This window comes from Chrysemys picta, chromosome 13 (assembly GCF_011386835.1).
Source record: "Chrysemys picta bellii isolate R12L10 chromosome 13, ASM1138683v2, whole genome shotgun sequence".
Lineage (NCBI taxonomy): Eukaryota > Metazoa > Chordata > Testudines > Emydidae > Chrysemys > Chrysemys picta.
The window spans coordinates 34,839,860-34,859,953 of NC_088803.1; the positions used below are offsets into that span (position 1 = coordinate 34,839,860).

At 47.6% G+C, this 20,094-nt stretch overlaps 1 long non-coding RNA gene across 1 annotated transcript in view; it reads left to right on the forward strand.

Annotated features, from left to right (window-relative positions):
- Positions 1–340: 340 nt before the first annotated feature.
- LOC122174507 (uncharacterized) overlaps positions 341–20,094 on the forward strand; it is a 104,613-nt gene continuing 84,859 nt past the window's right edge. The window contains exon 1 of the long non-coding RNA XR_006176453.2: positions 341–1,875. This is a non-coding gene — a long non-coding RNA (uncharacterized LOC122174507). The remainder of the gene's footprint in view (positions 1,876–20,094) is intronic.

A 20,094-nucleotide genomic window follows, 5' to 3' on the forward strand; every position in this document is an offset into this window, starting at 1 on the left:
TCCCCAGCCACAAAGGGCAAGCAAGGAGAATGCCGCTGACCCTTTCTCATAGGTGTAAACACGGCCTTGTTAAAAGGGGATAATTACTGGGGTCTAATTAACCCCTGGTGTAAAATCAAAGTGAATGGAGCCCCACGGAGACTTTCAGCTGTGCAGACCATGAAGCCTACGCTGTGCGGTAAACAGCTGCAGCTCCAGCGCTTGTCAGTTCACTGCATTCAGTGGAAAGTTAACTCCTCCTTGAAACAGAAATATTGTCTTTGGGGTTGATTTATATCTCCCAGAATCAGCAGAGGCTGTTGTGGTTTTTTCTTTTCTTTTTCACAGATTCTTTCCACAGGCAGAATGTTCTTGGCTCCTCTCTGGATGTCAGCCTGTTACGTTTGGAATGGAGGAGATTCATAATGCTTGGGAGGGGATGCCTCATGATGACAACGATAGTAACACTTTGCACACAGAGAGCAGCATTTTTTCAGCCGTAGATCTCTCAGAGCTTTGCAATGGTGGATGAACACCACTAGCCCCATTTACAGATGACAGCGAGCAGAGAAATGTTTTGCCCAAGTGAGTCCATGGCCTCACCAGAAGCAGAACCCAGATGCGCCATGCTGGGCTCTGGCCTCATTTTTATAAGCATTTCTCTCTTAGCGGCAGCCAGCCTGGGAAAGAGAAGAATGAGTTTCCTGGAGTCGCCCCATACACCTTTTCATCTTTAGCAATGGGATCACTTTTATAACGCCTGAATCCCACTTAATAACAGGTGCCATGGACCTGTAGATTAAAATGTTCCCCAAATAGGATTAGGAGCTGTAACTGATTAATACAAACTACAGCTGAGCTTCTAGCCTATCTTAGACAACTCACAGGGGCCTAAAGGAGAGTAAGAGACCGCCATCCCCACTTCCCTGTGCTCCCTTCCTGCACATCCTTGCAGGGGTGGGAATGTAAGCAGAGGCTGCACCTAGGGTGACCAGACAGCAAGTGTGAAAAATCAAGGTGGGGGTGGGGGGTAATATATAAGAAAAAGACCCAAAAATCGGGACTGTCCTATAAAATCAGGACATCTGGTCAACCTAGCTGCACCTCTGATCTCCCTTGGTTTTGTCCCTGCCATCTTACAACCAGCACAGTGCAGCCAGCATAGCTGGGGATGTAGAAATCAGCCACTGGTCTGGGTCAGTAGCAAAGGATTACTCCCTGGGTGAAGCAAAGAAGGAATCGTACCTATCTAAGCCTCTCTGAGGCATGATTCCTTCCTTGGTCTGGTCCTGGCAGGCGGCACAACTACATACCAGTGTTTATACAGGGCTGGTTGTATAAGCACCACCTCGCCCTAAGTACATTGGTATCCCTTCGGGCATTGAAATAAAGCCCATGTCACTGCTGGGATGAAATACGGTAGCTGCTTAACAGCACCCAACGGGGGAGGAAACAAGGAAATGGAGAGAGAGGGAATGAAAAAGACTGCATCCAGTTTAAATTGCAGTGGAGCTCTAGGGAGCCAGACTGTGGTTACCTACATGGGGAACTAGGCAGGACATCCCTATCTTTGTAGAAAGATCTGTGGAATCTTCGGGCGCCAAACACAAGTGTTGTTTGCATTACAGTACTACAGCTGCAGAGACTTGCTTCTGTCTTTCTGGAAAGCAAAGCTTAAATGGTGACCTTTGCTGTGCTGTATTCCTGGGTATTGTGGGAGGGCAAGGTGGTGCTGCTGTAGAGCTGAGCCCTTTCAGGACAGAGCCGTTCCCCAGGGTGGGCTAAAAAGAATAGCTCTATAACGCGTCCCCTGAACTCTCACTTCTGTGGATTGCACCTTTGGCAGATCGCACTCAGGATAAAAGAGGAGATGGCTTCCCTGGGGCCTCTTGGAAGGTGAGTCATGCTCCATGTTATTAGTGCATTGCCTCATCTGCTGGGATCAGAGGCAAAGGGTAGGAGGCCAGCTTGGCTGCATGGGTGATGAACATATGGGAGATTAGAGCCAAAAGCTTGAAACACCCTTTTCCTAAGCTTTATTCTTAGTACTAGCCAGCAAGCTACCTGCTGCAGTTCCACTGGCCTCCTAATTTTAGCTTGTTCTTTAACGCTTTATGGTGTGACCCCCATCTCATTTGTCATGGTGTCAGGGCCGGCTCCAGGGTTTTGGCCGCCCCAAGCAGCCAAACAAAAAACAAACAAACAAAAAAGCCGCGCTCGCGATCTGCGGCGGCAATTCGGCGGGAGGTCCTTCGCTCCGAGCAGGAGTGAGGGACCGTCCGCCGAATTGCCGCCGAACAGCTGGACTTGCCACCCCTCTCCGGAGTGGCCGCCCCAAGCACCTGCTTGGTAAGCTGGTGCCTGGAGCCGGCCCTCCATGGTGTGCATGATTAGGGTTACCATACGTCCGGATTTTCCCGGACATGTCCGGCTTTTGGGGGCTCAAATCCCCGTCCGGGGGGAAATCCCCAAAAGCCGGGCATGTCCGGGAAAATCGGGAGGGCTCGGCCGGGGCCGGGGGGCCGGGGGGCCGGGGGCATGGTGCCGGGCCGGGAGCCGGGCTGGGCGCGCGGTGCCGCTCCGGGCCCGCGGGGCCGGGAGCCGGGGGCGCGGTGCCGCTCCGGGCCCGCGGGGCCGGGGTCGGGGAGCCGCTCCGGGCCCGCGGGGCCGGGAGCCGGTCCGGGGTCGGGGAGCCGGGCCCGCGGGGCCGGGAGCCTGGGTCGCGGGGCCGGGAGTGGTCGGCCGGGTCCGGCACCCCAGGGCCCGAGCCGACCCAGGCTGGAGCCGCCGGGGGGCCAGCCTGGGCCGCGCCTCCTCCCCCCCACACCCCCCTTACCTGCTACAGGCTTCCCGCGACTCAAATGTTCGCGGGAAGCAGGGGAGGGGGCGGAGACTTTGGGAGGGGGCCGAGTTGGGGCGTGGGCGGGGCTGGGGGCGGGGCCGGGTAGGGTGACCAGATGTCCCGATTTTATAGGGACAGTCCCGATTTTTGGGCCTTTTTCTTATATGGGCTCCTATTACCCCCCACCCCCTGTCCCGATTTTTCACATTTGCTGTCTGGTCACCCTAGGGCCGGGGCCCCGGGGAGTGTCCTCCATTTGGAGGCACAAAATATGGTAACCCTGTGCATGATACGCCAGTTACATGACCTTACGGGCTTTGGGACTCAGCTGGATTGCTTCCTGGAACATTTTCTGTGCTTATTGTGAACAGCTTCCCCGTGTTTGCTTGCAAAACATGCCCTTATGTGAAAATAGAATGAATTATATTGTAAAAATAGAATGGATTGAAGAAATGCTGTATGTTCCTTTAAGCAGGAATAAGGAATGTTGAAATATAGTTGTCAGGAAGAGAAACATTAAGGTATGAAACAATGGGTCCACTTAAGCTAATGGTGGGACATTAACAGGAGATCAGTAATAGTTAGTAAGGAAATAAGATATGTATATCTAGCCCCAGGTAAACTTATCAGTTCTGCTTCCTTTTGTTATCTTGTTAAGTTTGCACCCTTTTATCTGTATAAATAAGATAGTTTGAGTCTTGCATGGGGCTCACATTATCTGGATGTATTAGCAGGGCGCTTTGCTAATAAATAGAGTGGTCTAACAAATTGTGAGTCCTGAATCTGACTTTGACACTTATGACTCCAATGCCAATAGTGGGTAGACTTATATGCAGTACTTTGTCTGATCTTTGGTTGTGGTTGATGGGCCAATTGACTATTCTTGCATGTCTAGCTTCTGTCTATCTAGGGGTAAGTCTACACAGCAATCAGGAGGCATGCCTGCAGCACATATCTGAGCTAGCTTTAGCTCACTAAAAATAGCATTGACGCCACAGCGGCAGGGGTTAGCGACCCAAGTGCTATCCTGCCCAGGAGCCTGTGTACATAGTTGGGCAACTAGTTCGTGCCGCTGCAGCTACACTGCTATTTTAGTAAGCTAGCTCAGGTGTGCCTACATGTGCTTCATCTGTGCTTCCCAACTGCAGTGTAGACATCCCCTAGGTACTTTTATAGAATCATAAAAACGTAGGGCTGGAAGGGACCTCAAGGCATCATCTAGTCCAGCCCCCTGTGCTGAGGTAGGACCAAGTATACTATCCCTAACAGATGTTTGTGTGACCTGTTCTTAAAAATCTTCAATGGCAGGAATTCCACAATCTCCCCTGGAAGCCTAGTCCAGTGCTTAACTATCCTTACAGATAAACAGTTTTTCCTAGTATCTAAACTAAATCTCCCTTGCTGCAATTTAAGCCCATTACTTCTTGTCTGACCTTCGGTGGACATGGGGAAAAATTGATCCCTCCTTTTGGACTCTCAAATTTGTCCACATATTTCTTAAAGTGTGGCACGCAGAACTGGACACAGTGCTCCCACTGAGACACCAACATGGCCGACTAGGGTGGGACAATTGCCTCCCAACTCTTCCATATGACGCTCTTGTTAGCACACCCCAGAAGTGATATTCTTTTCAACTGCCTCATATTGTTGACTCAGATTCAACTTGTAATCAGCTATAACCCCCACATCCTAGCCAGTTATTCCTTATTTTGTATTTGTGCATTTGATTTTTTTCCCTCCCAAGTTTAGTACTTTGCACGTGTCTTGATTGATTTTTTTTTCTGTTTATTTCAGACCAATTCTCCAACATGGGCCTCATCACCATAATAGCTGAGTGCCTCAAAATCATTAATGGATTTTATCCTGTCAGGACTCCTGTAAAATAGGGAAGCGTTATTCCTGTTTTACAGTGGGGGACCTGAAGCACAAGGTAGATTAAGTGACTTCTCCACGGTTGCACAGGAAGTCTGTATCTGAGACAGGAACTGAATCGGGCTCTCCAGAGTCCCTGTCTAGTGTCTATCGACTAGACTATACTTCCTATCCTGCTCCTAGGGGAATACTTGTTCTCATTAGTGGCCAACAGAAGATGTTGTTTCTGTATTGGCATATTCAGTATGGTGGGAAACGGGTGGTGGTGGAACTAAAAATCAAATACATCAGATAAACTGAAAGCAGCAATTCCTGCGTCCATACTAAAGCATCTAATAAACTCTGCAGGTCAGCACACAGACACCCCCACAATTTCTTCCAGCCTCGTTGAGAATGAAACCAATGCCCAAGTGTTATCCATTTGACTTGGCCAGTCATGGACAGCTCCAGTAATTCAATCTGAAACACCAAGACTCATGTTGCTTTATCCGTTCATTCACTGAACTCTGCCCATGGCTTCGTGGTGAGATAAATTGTCTATTCGAAGGGTTTGGTTGTGACCTAAGCCCACGGGTTCTGGATCGACTTTAGGCTTCTTTGAATAGAGCGGCTTTACAATCACTGAGTTGAAGGCATTTTGATTGCTTCCAGGATTACTGCCCTGTGTGTTTATTCCTTGAGCAAGGACGACTTCATAACTCAGGGACTCCCTTCAGTTCCTGACAATGTATATATATTGCAATCTTATAAGAATAATTACCATAGCCAATGATATTTTACTCTTGTCTTGCCAACATAAACAACTCGCTGGACTTACCAAATTGCATTGGGTCATCCTGAATAATTAGGCTCGCATGCTCTATTTATTACCTTGAAAATCCTTTCCCCTTATTTCGTTTTAAATGTAATATGTTTAAATGAAAACCAGATACAGCTCAGAAGGAATTTGAAATATGAAGCTGAGTGTGGAAGAAGCAGTGAAAAAGTCCCCTGCTAATAGGAAAAGCTGAGCCATTCGGGGCTATGGAATAAAGGAGGGTCAGGCATGAGTTGCCGCATGGGGCTTAGTTTGGGTTGAGTCTCTGCAGACAGTCTCGTGTTTAAGGAAATAGAATAAGTAATTGAGCAGGTAGTTTATAATGACATCTCAGTCGGATGCACTGAGGAATGCGTTTGGGGTCTATTGCTGCCCGCGCTGGTATTTTAGAAGATCCCTTATGCTCTCCATTTAAGTGGTTTTGAGCCTCCAGTCAGGCTGTGCAGCACGAACCAGAGTGGCTTCCATAGAGTGCAGCAAAGTGATTCTAAGGGGCTTTAGCACAGGATGCAGAAACTCTACCTTAGAGTCAGTAGGCAAGGAGTTAAATGTGGTTCTTAAACCCCAAAAGGCAGAAGGGGCTGTAGGGCCCAGGCAGGGCGGCTGACTGAAGGCTGATTTGGGTACTAAAGATGTGAACCAGGGGGCTTTATACAAAGAGTATCGCAGGTAGTGTGAGAGAGAAGGGGGAAGGTTAGCAATGGAGTCTAAGGGAGTAACAATAGGCAGTAATTCATGGAACCCATATACAATCAGATATTGCCTCAGTGAAATCTATAGGGCCAGATCTTCGGCTGGTGTAAATCAGCCTAACTCCATTTAAATCAATGGAAATGGGGTGGTTTACACCAGTGAGGATCTAGCCCATTACTAACAATAACTCCAGAGTCTCTACCCAGCTGGCTATTACAATAGTCACTCTACTTCCTGGACCAAGGAAGAGTCTGTGCCATTCCCAGTCTCTCACGTGGTGAAGTCCTTTCTACCCAAAGGTGAGAAATGATGTCTTTGCTTATACCCTCATCCAGCTGGCTTCCTACCGATCACTAACTATGAGCAAGACACATACTAATGCCCCATCAGAGTACAGTCAGGATTCAGGCTCTGGCCATAGAAGTTGAGGAGTGATGAATGGAGGCTAGGGTATGACAATGGAAGCCAGGCTTTCCTCTTTCCCTCTCCTCCAGCTTGCACCAGCAGATGGCTGCTTCTCCACTGTAGCAGGTGCTTAGACAACACCAGCAGCTACTCTGGGTGAGCTCACAGCATGAGGGATGGAGTGACTGCTCTCTGATAGGGCAGGGAACCTGTCAGTCACAGCAAAATGGGCTGGCTGACAAAGTTCAGAGGTTCCATTCAGATTAACACCCAAAAATTTAGGTGCTTCCTTGAGTTTCTTGGGTCAGTGAATCTTCTGAGCCCTAGGATTGTGAGAAAGTTACCCAAACATATTTGAGTCTGGTGTGCATTATATTCCAGGTTACCAGGAGCTCCTTAAATTAAGAACCTGAGACTTGACAGTGAGGTGCATGGTTTTGAGCTGTATCCGTTATTGGTGGACAGTCTTTGTATGGTCAAAGAAGCTTCTAAACTCTTGAAGGTGGGGGAAGAGCTGAAGGGGATTCCAATGTCAGCTGCATTCTGCACAGACCTCTCTGCCTGTGGGTGATCCCAAAGTTCTGCTCTCGCACTCTGCTCTGGGATATTCATTATACACCTCGGACTTTCTCTTTTAGTTTGCTTTTGGCTCATTCAGAGAGGAGATGCCAAGATCTGCAACGGTCACAGCACTGAGAAAAGTAAACCCCGTTTCCTTTTAATGAGAAGCCGATTGTGTTTTATTTTTCTAACTCTTCTTAATTGGGGGTGGATGGGTGGGAATTCTAAGAATTGATCAGTCAAATGCACATTGTGACAAAATGATCACAGCTTTATTACTACTGTTGTCAGCAGTGGCTCCAGGCACCAGCGCTCCAAGCGCATGCCTGGGGCGGCAAGCCGCAGCGGGTGGCCTGCCGGTCCCCGCGAGGGCGGCAGTCAGGCAACCTTCGGCGGCATGCCTGTGGGAGGTCCCCGGTCCCGTGGATTCAGCGGCATGCCTGCGAGAGGTCCACCGGTCCTGCGGATTCGGCGGCAATTCAGTGGCAGGCACACCGAAGCCACGGGACCGGCGGACCTCCCGCAGGCATGCCGCCGAAGGCAGCCTGTCTGCCGTGCTTGGGACAGCAAAAAAGCAAGAGCCGCCCCTGACTGTTGTTGTTGTTCTTCTCAGGGATTGCTATGGATCCCAAAATTCACAGGCACAATGCGGGCCAGGGAAAACTTGCCCCATGCTAGGAGAGAGGCCTAGGGGGCACTAGAATAATAGGGTTTCTTTCAGGTCAGGATTGCGGTAGATTGGCAGAATCAGTGCATAGATGCTATGTGGATAGGCATGCTCTAGGAGCCTGATCCAAAGCCCACTGATGTCAGCGGGAGTCTTGACTTCAGTGGCCTTTTCATCAAGCCCTTTACAATTGGTAGAGTTGTCAGGCCGGGGATGGCGGTGCAGCCGCAGAGCTGTGTGAGGGCCCCAGGCTGGAACAGCAGGAGGATATTTCAGGTCAGATCTGAGGTCCGTTGGCAAAGCAGTGTGGGAAGCTTTGAGTGGTGCCTTCCTGCTCACACCAGGGCTCCACCCAGTGCTATTAGTCCTTCACTTGCATGAGCACTGAAATAAAAACAAAATGACATTCATTAGATGTTATAAGGAGTGTTCAGGCATGTAATCCTGCGGGAATGAAGCAGCGATAACAAGTTACTGTAGTTACTGATGGCCGCGTCAGTTAGGCTTTTCCAAGGATTAATCACTATCCAGATCAAATCTTATAGGATGTTTTGGGGCTAAATTCTGCTCTTGGTTACACCAGCCAAACTTCACTGGCCTCATTGGGGTTATCCCAAAGTAAGTGAGGGCTGAATTTGGCCCTTGGTGCTTAAAACCTCAAGTTGGCACAGAAATATGGGAATGGCACAATGGGTCAGAGGTAGGGATGGGTCAGAGCTCCAGCATCACAATCAAGCATCTGAACCTGAACTTCCTCCAGGCTTGGATGTGGGGTGTAAAATCAGAGGGTGATTTCCCCAGTGCTGCCCCCCTCATTCTGGGGGAATACTCCTTCCCCTCAGAAGGAAAGTGTTGCCCTTTGGAAATCCCAAGTGCTTTAGGTGAATCTAATCAATAAAATAGGACTGAGTCAATGAGAATATGAGAAGGAACTAATTCATCATAGTGTTAGCTGAAGCACTTGCAGATCCCTTGGGGACAGGCAGTGGAGAAATGTCAAGCAGCATCACTAAAATCCTGACTATTTATTATCCTAGTGCCTTAGAGCTCCCACCATGGACCAGGACCCCAATGTACAAATGCAGAACAAAAAGATGGTCCTTGCCCCATGGAGCTTACAATCGAAGTATAAGACAGACAACCAATGGATACTCCCAATAGGGGAGAGCAAGGAAACAGTGAGGTTACAATGGCCAGCATGATAGACAGTGGCCTCTGCATACCAGCAGCTTAGCTGTTGTCAAGTTTTTTGTGTGCCTCCTGGCAAAGGGGAGCCATAGGGAGGGTTTTGATTGAGGATAATGAGATGGCTTTGTGGATGTTTATGGGGAGCTCCTCCCATGCGTGAGGAGCAGCATGGGGAAAAGGACAAAGGTGCTTGTTTGAAAATTTAACAAGTGGGTGATTGGAGGCTGGTGTCATGGGCCAGTTGGAGTCAGGAGTCAATCTTTTGATAGGTTGTGAAGTGCCTTGAAAGTGAAGATAAGCCGCTTCTGTTGGATGTGATAAAGAAGGGGGAGCCAGTGGAGGGATGCAAAAAGAGGGGTGATGCAGTTCAAAGTGATGGGCTAGGAGAATGATCTTTGCAGCAGCATTCTGAATGAATAGGAGCAGGGCAAGTCTGCATTTGCCAAGGCCAAAGAGAAGGCTGAGACGCGAGATGATGAGAACTTGGACGGGATTTTTAGTTGGGTGGGTGGATAGGAAAGGCCGTATCTTAGAGATGCTCTGTAGAAAGAACCTGCACGATTTAGACCTAGGCTGGATGTGAGGATGTAGAGGAAGGTCCAAGTCAAAGAAGATACCCAGGTTACGAACTGTTGACTAAACCATTGATTTGCTAGAGCTAACCCTGCACCCTCTGCTGCCTGCAAGCCTCACTCTTCCAGTGCTAGAGCTGGGGGCTGGTTTTGTGATTGGAGGGGGGAGGCTTGTTCCCGATCTGCGCTGCCATCATGAGAGTGCTTCCGCACTATGAAACTGACTAGGGTGGTCTGAGACTGATGTCTGAGTGGTGTTTGAGGTATCAATAGAAAATGTCATGTTGATTGCTTTCATGAAATGACCTTATTGGTAGGTGTGTCTGGTGTGATGGGGAGGAGTCTGTGAAGGTTTCAGAAGTAAATGTTGTGTGCCCTCCACGGGGTTGGCTTCTATGTCTCTGCTACAGGAGAAACTTCTGCAAAGCCTCATTAGTGAACACGGCGAAAACTGCATTCCAATGAGTGAGGACTTGCTTTGGTTGTCACTAGGCCATCAGTTCAGCATTAGTAGGGGTATTCTGAACTGGGTTTGAAAACATGGCTTCTGTTCGCATAGACTTGGTTGTTCACCTGTGGTCTTTTTTTTTTTTTTCCTTCGCTGTCCCTTCCACACAGGACCGGCTCTACCATTTTTGCCGCCCCAAGCAAAAAAAAATTAAAAAAAAAAAAAGCCACTCGGACTGCTGCCCAAACGGCCGAACCAAAAAAAAAAAAAGGCCGCCCGGACTGTGCCACCCCAAGAATGGACGGAATGCTGCCCCTTAGCATGTGCCACCCCAGGCACATGCTTCCTCTGCTGGTGCCTGGAGCCGGCCCTGCTTCCACATTTGATTGTTGGAATTTATATGCACAAACCCAGTTTGCTTGGGCAAAACAAGTTTCAATGAGCATTGCAAATATCAATTCAAATATCATTGCAAATATTAAATATCATCCGTGTACAAAGCATAATGCACAAAAAATAATGGGTGCAAGTGACCACATGGGCAGAGTTTGCAGCCACCCAAATCAAGGCTTGGTTGAAAAATCTGGCCTTGCCTATTGAGCTGACTGAGTCTGAATGTTCCCAGAGCTACTCTAGCATAGGAGTTCCTGCCCGGTGGATACTAACAGTCACTTGGGAGGGCAGATTCCAAGTGCAAACACAAACCTCAAACTCAGCCCACTTCTTTCTTGCAATGTGTCATGTTCTGTGTACAGCGCTGCTCCCTGGAGAGCCTGGCGATAGTGTCAGAACAACCGCTCGTCTGGTTGTGGCCAAAGGCGAAATAATGCACTGTAGGTGTGCGTCTGTCACACAATAACCCCGTTGCGTCCTTGGCTGCTAACTTACAAATGCTGGCAGGCCCTGTGCAGCTGACTTATTAAACTGAAATGAACGCTTCCAGGAGGCTCTGACCTTAGGCGCTGCTCGGCCCTTTTCTGACTTCATTGCAGTGAATGCTGCAGTGCGTTGGCGCTCCAGGAGGAGCAGATGTCTTTTATTTATCCATCAGCTGGTGCAGGCCGATTAGGGCCAGGCCCTGTGCTTCTTTGCCATGCCAAAGTAACTGAACCCTCAGCAGGAGTAATTTACTGTTCATTGTGCATTATGCATCCCCTCTCCTTCATCACACAGGATATGAGTCCACTACCTCTGTTCACTAGGGGGCTCAATCCTTCAGCTCAGCCACTATAGACTTATGTTTTAGCTTTGGGGTCGTAGGTTCAGTCCTGGGTGATGACCAAGATGACTGTCTTTACGTTAATGAAAAACACAGCCATTCAAACCCATCATAATGTCAGGAAGTTCTCAGATGTTCCAGACTCTCAACCTACAGGTCTTGGGGATTTTGGTAATTTGAAGGTGGCCAGATACTTGAGGGCATAAGAGGGAGTAGGGATGAGAGATGACTCCATTGGCTTCTCTGGCTAGAGGAGGCCCCAAATGATGAAGACTGACTTTGACCAAAAATCAAAGACAAAGTTTGACACGTTGGAATGTCAGATCTAGGAGGGATCTTGAGAACCTGCAGGAAGTAGTTCCAGCATGAAAACCTCCCGTAGCCTTTGCCACTTTGCAAGAAGAGATCAATACTGCTAGGATTTCCCTATGATCTGATCTTAGCTCATCACCGTTAGGGAAGATGAAAAATAAGATGGTCTGCAGCAGCATCCTTGCTGCCCTGCTAGGCTTGGGAGCTTTTGTCTGAGTTTGTGGCTGGGTTCAGGTAAATATTTCACTTATTTTGGGGTGGGGTTGAGGAAGGGAAAGTCTTGTCCTTTTGATGACTTTGGTCTTCAGGATGTAATCTATTGTTTAAATATCCCCCATGCTCCCTAGAGTGCCACGAGGGGGGCTATTCTGTAAATATAAATAATTAAATAAATGTTGTCCAACATAGTTTGACTCAACTTGACTATCATCTCATAGTCCTTTCCCCAAACTCCCTGTTTTTGGGGGGTTTTCGGACAGCTTCACCTAGACACAAGTGAACTCATTTTGCCTAAAGTCCAACCTACTTGAACACAATTGGTTTGAAAGTTTGACTTAAACTGGAACAGTATTGGGTTGGAGGACAGCTTGTGGAAAAGCTCTGGGTCTGCGAGCGGAGTCTGAGTGTGTGGAGAATGGGGAGCAAAGAGAAAATATCTAGTGATGGGGGGAACACAGTGAAAAATGGAGCAGCGAATGGGCAGAGTTGGAGGAGGAGGAGGAGGAGGAGGAGGAGAACAGACAGCCTGTGGGGAAAAAAGGAGCAAAGAGGAGAGAAGGAAAATGAAATTAAAAAATCAATCCACTCTCTTATACCCTAGCTACAGGCCACCCACCCATGGCCTCAGGGCCGGCTCTGGCTTTTTTGCCGCCCCAGGCAAAAAAGCCTCCCGCCGCCCCCCAGCCCCCAGCGGGGAGCGTGGCAGGGGAGGGCGCCAAGCCTGGCCGCGGCCCCGCTCTCCCTGGCCGGCCAGAGCGCCAGGGGAGGGCAGCCCCGCTCTCCCCGGTGGCCGGAGCACCGGGGGGAGGGCGGAGAGCCCGGCCGTGGCCCCGCTCTCCCCGGGTGAGCGCCGCCCCCCTCCAGGTGCCGCCCCAAGCACATGCTTGGAGGGCTGGTGCCTGGAGCTGGCCCTGCATGGCCTCCAAGCTTTGGAAACATCCTAATACAGAGCACAGGCTTCTCTTTAGCTAGAAAAATGTTGTTTTTAATTATTCACCTTAAAGGAAACAAAGCAACCCTCCATGAGTTTAAATTAGAAGGGGGAAAAGGTTCCCAAGCTCAGAGTGCCCCAGATCCAGGGATGCTTAATCGTGGTTTGTCTCACTCAGTGACCTTGTCTGATTCCTTCCAAGTTGTCCTGGGTTGTTCTCGGGTGGATAAGGCCACCCACATGCATTAGTATACATTTCTGCCAGTCATTACTGCCAGCATATGCTGAGCTGGCTGCAGGTGGGTCCAGACTCTGCATGAAGGGGCCACATATTTTGCTGTAAATAGCATTGCAGCCAGAACCACTCCAAGACCAGAAGGAAGAGTTGATTTGACTGGTCCCCAGCGGACTTTCCCCCATGCCTTTTCTTTTCATTTAATGGTCCTGAGAAGCTATGATGTGAAATCCAGTCGCAACCACAATCTTGTTACCATGACCTTAACCAGTCGCTCCTTCCCTCTTCCCCTCGTGTCTGTTCGGCACAGAACACTAACAATGGAAAGACTGTGATCTTTGGGGCCTCTCCAATGACTGACATGCCCAAGCCTGACATGTCCCTTAGTTTTCACCTGCCCTTGTGGTACTGTTGGAGAAACACAGCCCTAGAAGAGGCAGGCTGTGGGATTCATTAGACCTACCAATAAAACTGGCTGCTTATTATTGTTGGGTCTTTCAGCATGCGTGAAAACTGGAATGCCAGAGAGGCTGGAAAAATCCCCATGGCAAAGGAATTATTTAGCATTTGTCAAGTCTAATTCGCCTATGTAAGCACTTAGTTCCTTCTCCCCACTCATATCCCTGCATAACGGGCCTACAGTAATCCCAGACAGGCATGTCAGTTGGTAGCCCATAGCCAAGGGACCTCAATGACTTCCTGGTGTTGCCTCCACAAGGCGATGACCTCTAACATGAGCACTTTGCTCTGAGCCAGCGGGGAGAATATGAAAATAAAATTAATTACGCTTTATTTTTCCCCTTGGAGCCTTTGACAGCTCTTCCCCACCTGCTTTTCCCAGAGGTTTCCCAGGGACTGATTAACCTCCCTGCCGAATTCAGGAACCAAGTCAAACAGAATTTGATTGGGCATATGTTGGTTTTTTTGGTTATGTGGCCTGCTGGGAGGACTCGGTGGGCCCTGTGAGATTGGGGGATGGAGAGGGAGGGAGGGAAATCAGCTATTTATAATGCTTATCCAAACCAGAAGAAGAAAAAGAAAGGCTGCTTGATTTTGCTTCTGAATGTCATGGTAGGAAGCAAATGTTATTATTCAATTATTTATACAGCAGATGTAGTATTTGGGTAAAGCAATTTGAGATCCTTGGACAGAAGAAGCTAGAAAAGTGCAAAGCACTATTATTTTTACCTTCAGAGATGAAATCTGACCACTGGTGGCAACAAGAAGAAAACCTCTACCAGGGTTATTCCCTCAACTGGTTGATGAGAGAAAATGAAGTTTCCTAAGGGATTTCTTTACCACAGAGGAAGTGGAAAATGTGCTAAGGTGTATCTAGCCCAGAACTTTGTTGGCACTAGCTCATTGTCAGTGTCCTCCTTGCTCTTCTGTAGTCTCTCCACAAATGGAATTGCTGCTGTTTTCACTGGGAGCTATGCTGGTAGAGTGGCTGCAGAGGCAGACCCGGAGTTAGCAGCACGAGAGAAGCTATTTTTAGAGCTGTGTAGGAAATTCGGAGACTTTGAATTTTTTTCTCTTTTTGAAATGGATCAAAACCAAAAAAATTCAAAATTTCCCATGCAATAAAATACCAAAAAATCATTCGTTTTGGATTGGTCCAAATGTTTTGTTTTAATACGATCAAAACATTTTGTTCCAATTGCAACTTCTTTTTTTAATTGTTTTAAATATCAAATACAATGCATTTTGTTTCTGAAAAGTTGTTTGGTACAAAAATTAAAACAACATCAAAACAGGCCTTTTGACATTTTAAAACCATTTCCCCCATTTTAGTTTTGAATGGAAATTTTGTCAAAATCAACACATTTTTCTGAAATGTTTGTTTTGAGAAAATGGCATTGTTTTGATGAAAAACTATTTCATGGAAAATTTTCTGACCAACTTGAGTTTTCTTTTGTCCTGATGTTATGGAAGGATCCATATGTTAGAAAGCTTATCTGCCCTTTCCACCTTGATACAGAGAACAACACATCGATCGGCACGAAGCTGCCTATGTGGACCTGCACCATAACAGAGGGGAATGGGACTGGAAGTAATTATTTGTCCACTTAATCCCCAAGTATTGGTGTGTCACTTCGGCTATGTTACCTCCATGGTATGATTTCTGGGAAGGCAATGAAAAGAATTTAAGCCCGGTACAAGAGCTTCCATTTTTACCCCACACAGCAGCTTCTTTATTTGTTCCTTATTAAGGAAATTAGAAAACAATGTACATATATTCTGCTTTGCCTTTGCTGGAGAACCAAATTGCTGAGCCTGCAAATGCACAGTTCATTGGCGCTCAGTCATACCCGTAGGCCAGATGGACTGAGGCATATGGCAATAATAAAGGAGATCTAGTAAATGGGATCCAGGCAAGAATAAACCAGACCCATGACCATTTGTAAAAAGGGACACTGAGGAGGTTTCCCCTTGTCTGTAATTGATTTAGTTGTGTGTTTCACTATGGGCCCTACACATTCTCTTGCCCTCTGAGTGCAGGATATTCTTGACAATGCTTGTTGCCAAATTAAGCACCGGTGCCTTCGGCAGCCTTCAGGGAGTGGGGACAAGATTTTTTGTTCACTCTCTGCCCTTAAATCGAGCAGACTAGTGGCAACACTTTTAATCTCAGTTCAGGGCAACAGAAAGGGTTGGGCTATCACTGATTGTACCCTGGCTGTCTGTGCACTTGATGCAATGCAGGTGAGTTGGTCATTGGCTAGCAATTCACCTGGAGATGCAGCCACAGCATCGGCCAATCAGCAGTGCCTTGCCTAGGTGAGCAGGTCTTGGGAGGAAGATTATAAATAGTTGAGGTAACAGACCAGCAGAAAGCAAAATCCACTCTTCAGAGCACAAGTTGGTCTCACAGCAGCATCAAAGAGTTTGTTGCCTTCACTTGAAACACTGGCCAGATCCTTTTCTGCTCCATTTACTGAAGTTACTTTGGATGGAACTTGAGTCATTGCATGGAGGTTCCTGCATAAGGTAGAATACCAGATTAGAAGGGTTATTGGCCTCCTCTGGTGTGAAAGACTTATACCTTTACATTTCCTACTGCTTAGGAAGGGATTGGGTAGCAAAATTACCCCCTACCTTCGGGTCAAACCCCATATCATTTACTACAGTTGTTCTGCCCCTCTCTAGAAGTTGGTTCCATTTACTGCTGCTGTGGACTAAGTGAAACTTTCATAGTTCCATGTCCTCCAAATAAAACGAGGAGGGAAATTCCATCATTTGAATGTTACAGCTCTTCAATTGTTCATCCAAAAAAGAGCGGGAAACCCCTTTCAATGGAACTTTCCTTGCTGGACGTGTCCATGGAAAAAAAGCAGGGGAAAATCAAATGGCGAATGATACGTGCAGCCACATGGAGCGGTATGGCACTGGGTAGTGCTCTGCTGTCAGCTTCTTTTGTGGGAGGCAGCGTGGTCTAGGAGATTTGGGCTGGGAACATAGGTGCTGGAACTAGGGTTGCTGGGGGTGCTGCTGCACCCCATGGCTTGAAGTTGTTTCCATTATATACAGGGTTTATAGTTTGGTTTAATGGCTCTCAGCACCCCCACTATACAAATTGTTCCAGCACCCTTGGCTGGGAATCAAGACTTCTATGCTCTGTTCCTGGTGCTGCCGTGAATTCTCTGGCCAAATCCAGCCCTAGAGCAATTCCAGAGTTGTGAGGTTCAGTTAATATTTGTAGAGAGCTTAAAAGATAATGGGGTAGACTGTCTGCTGGTGTAAAGTGAAGTCAATGCACCTGAGCGAATTTACCCCAGGAGAGAATTTGGACCATGAGGCTTTGTTCTCTTTTCATTCTCTCTGGTTTCAAAGTAGTTTAATGCCATTGACTGCAGTGGATTGCTCCTGATTTAGCCTAGTCTGAGTGTGAGGCCCATAAAGAGCTATGGATGATTATCATTTTGTATTAACCATTGACAGGCAGTGCAGAGGCTTGGCAGTTGGGTCCTCCTTTGAATCCAGGCTCTATTTCAAAGGAAAATGGTTGAAATGGCCCAACACTCATTTGTTGGTGAGACTCAAAATGGCTCCTGTTCTGACTCTAATTGTGCCCAAGGTCTAAGGCTGCTTTGTTCTTCCCAATATGGCTTAGTAGGAGAACCCCTGGGATTATTTTTACTGCTTGAGGTTGAGCAGCCTGCCATCGGCTGATGGGAACTTGGGCTGCCTGTGACTGGGAGAGAGAAACAAGGAGCTTGGCTCCTTCCTCCATCCCTCTGGCACCTGATAAAAGCCATGCTAATTTCATATCCACAAAATGAGACCACCGACCAGGTCTTCAAAGTGCTGGGAGAATTGGGAATTCACTTCCAGCAATGGATACTGTCCACTACAAATATGAAGGGCCCTTAGATTTCAGGAGTTGGGGCATAATGCAAAGTAAATATACTCGTATATTCATAAATACACAGTGAGTGGAGTAAAATCACATCTAAGTTATCCTGTGGAATATTGGAATTTTGTTCTGTTTTGCTCAGGAAAGCAATTATTCACTGTGTTCTGAAAGTCTGTAATGTATCCACAATGCCGTTAAAGTTAATTATATCTTATGGTCATACAGCTTCTATCACTGGTGTCTTAAAGAAATCATTCTGCCCACCACTAAAATGCAGCCACTTCTGGGGGAGAATGCAGCAGCTGCTTGTCCACTTCCAACAACACTACACATCAGCTTAGGAAAGGAAATGAAGATGAATCCCAGGTCCAGTTGAAATGTCAACTGTGAATTGCAGGGAGGCATGCTGTAATTATATATATGGGAATTTGACTAGGACTCTGGGCTAATGCTACTACTCTTGCAGAAATTGCTATGGGAATTTTAATGACCAAAAGTGGTCAGGACCTCAGTTGAATGTCTCAGAGAAAGGACAGCCCCTGTAACATCACAGTGAGTCCCAACAACATGGCGCTTTGGCTCAATAGGGACTAGGAGGGAATAGCGCCACCTAATGAAACACCTACACCAGTTCCTACTGTACGCTGAATTCTCCTTGGAAAATGTTTTTGGGGTACAAAGCAGGCTGACTCTCAGCTTGTCCAATGGGACCACAGCCCAGAACATTTGCTGACAGCAAACCCATTTTTGCCACTGCTGGTTTTTCCATCGGTTGTCTGAGGGGAGAGGGGTAGAAATTCTCTCTCTGAACAAGGATTTGGAGAGCAAGCCCTAAGAACGAGAGTTTTGGGTTGGCTTTGTCAGAGAGTGACCTTTCAATAAAAAGGAGAGCACATCAGGGCACTGAGGAGCTGGTGCTTTCTCCTTCAAGTAATCCCTGTGCACTGAAAGATGCAGAACTGAATGGGAAGGGGAGTTTTGCCTTGTTTCGAAGAGTAATTGAAGCTGAATGAATGATTTGGGGTGAATAATTGACCCCTTTCCCTGCTCACAGTATGTCTATGAAGAGATGCTACTTTCCTACATTGCATTAATTATTCACACTTACTAGATACACTTTTTGCAAGTTGTTTTTGTTCCTCCTCTATGGGTCCCTCTGCCCTGCTCGAGTGGACAGACGTGGTAGCTCTGCTCCAGCCAGCACATTACAAAAAGTCGTGTGGCCCAATGGCATGGCAGCAGCTCATTCTAACTGCCTTAGTACAAACTGGGCAGAACCCCTGGCTACGTACTCGGGCAGCTAGTCCAAGCTGCTGCCTGTGCTACCCCCAGCCAAGTTGTTATTTTTGTGCACTAGCCGGAGCAGAACTAGCGTGTCTGTCTACTCAGGCAGGGAAGCACGCTCCCAGCTGCAGGGTAGACGTACCCTATGTGACTGATTGCCAAGAGGTCAATACCTATATTCAATGCACTGCTAGTAAGACAAATTTAAGTGTTTTCGCTATGAGTGGTCATAAGTCCCATGACAGTGTTTCTGTTTTCTGATTGGATGATCTCACCCAATCAGCAGGAGGGCTGGAAGAAGCCATTGGGACTTCGAATGCCTCAGGGAATAGGCGTAGGAACAGATAAACAAGATTAGGGGACTTTAGACAATGTTAAAACATTTCCCTTCTGGGTAATGTGTCTGGCCTTATTATCCCTAGAAAAGTTAGGCAACTAAGATGTATTGTCTGTCTAGGGCAGTGATTCTCAAACTTTTTTACTGGTGACCCCTTTCACATAGCAAGCCTCTGAGTGCAACCCCTCCATCAATTAAAAATGCTTTTAAATATATTTAACCCCATTATAAATGCTGGAGGCAAAGCAGGGTTTGGGGAGGAGGCTGAGAGCTCGCGACCCCCCCCCCCCATGTAAGAACCTTGTGACTGCCTGAGGGGTCCCGACCCCCAGTTTGAGAACCCCTGGTCTAGGGTGTTTACATTGAATTTCTTTCATTCCACACACACAAAGTGATTGCATGTGTAGCCATGCTCCGAGCTGTGAAGGGTACAGGCAGATGATCGTGAGCTGGCTCATCTGCCTCTGTGCCAGGGCTCTGGTACGGGGTTTGGGAAACAGTGTCCAGCTGCCGTGTTTAATGGAGCCACGCGTGTGAGAGCTGAACCCTTGCTTTCTGTGACCACTGGTGCAACCGCAGCGCGAGCACTCCAGCGTTCGCAGAGCCTGAGCACAAAGCGGGCAGGAGCCCAGCGGCAGCGAACTAATTTCTTAAATCTGAGCTAATCTTTGTGGAAAACATTTTGTAGTTTTCGTCCAGCTCTGATGAGAATTCTTAGCACTTTAGCAGCTCTCTGCACCTTTGAGGTGCTCTGCCAAATGTAGCCAGTGGATTTAAATGGTGCACTTCATCACAATAATAAACAAAAGCAATCTATTAGTGTGCTGCTATCCGGATTTTTCAAACAGGCTCTGCCTTATGCCATGTGATTCCTGGAAAAAACTCAGAGTGGCCCTTTTAAGCCAAAATGACTAATGTTTTTCTGGAGGCTCTGGAAAAGAAGTCAAGGCTATTGGCTTCTGCGTCGCCGACGCCGGCCATTGATTCACTGCAAATGTTTCATATTTGGCCAAACTGGCCATCGATGGAATAGTTTCTGATTTAGCACTCCCGACCACAGTCGATATCCAGATGGGTCTCATTAGCTCCGAAGACTGTCATTTTCATTGGCTGACGGAGAAATACTTCCACCATCGCCCCCTCCCCCTTATTCCCAGAT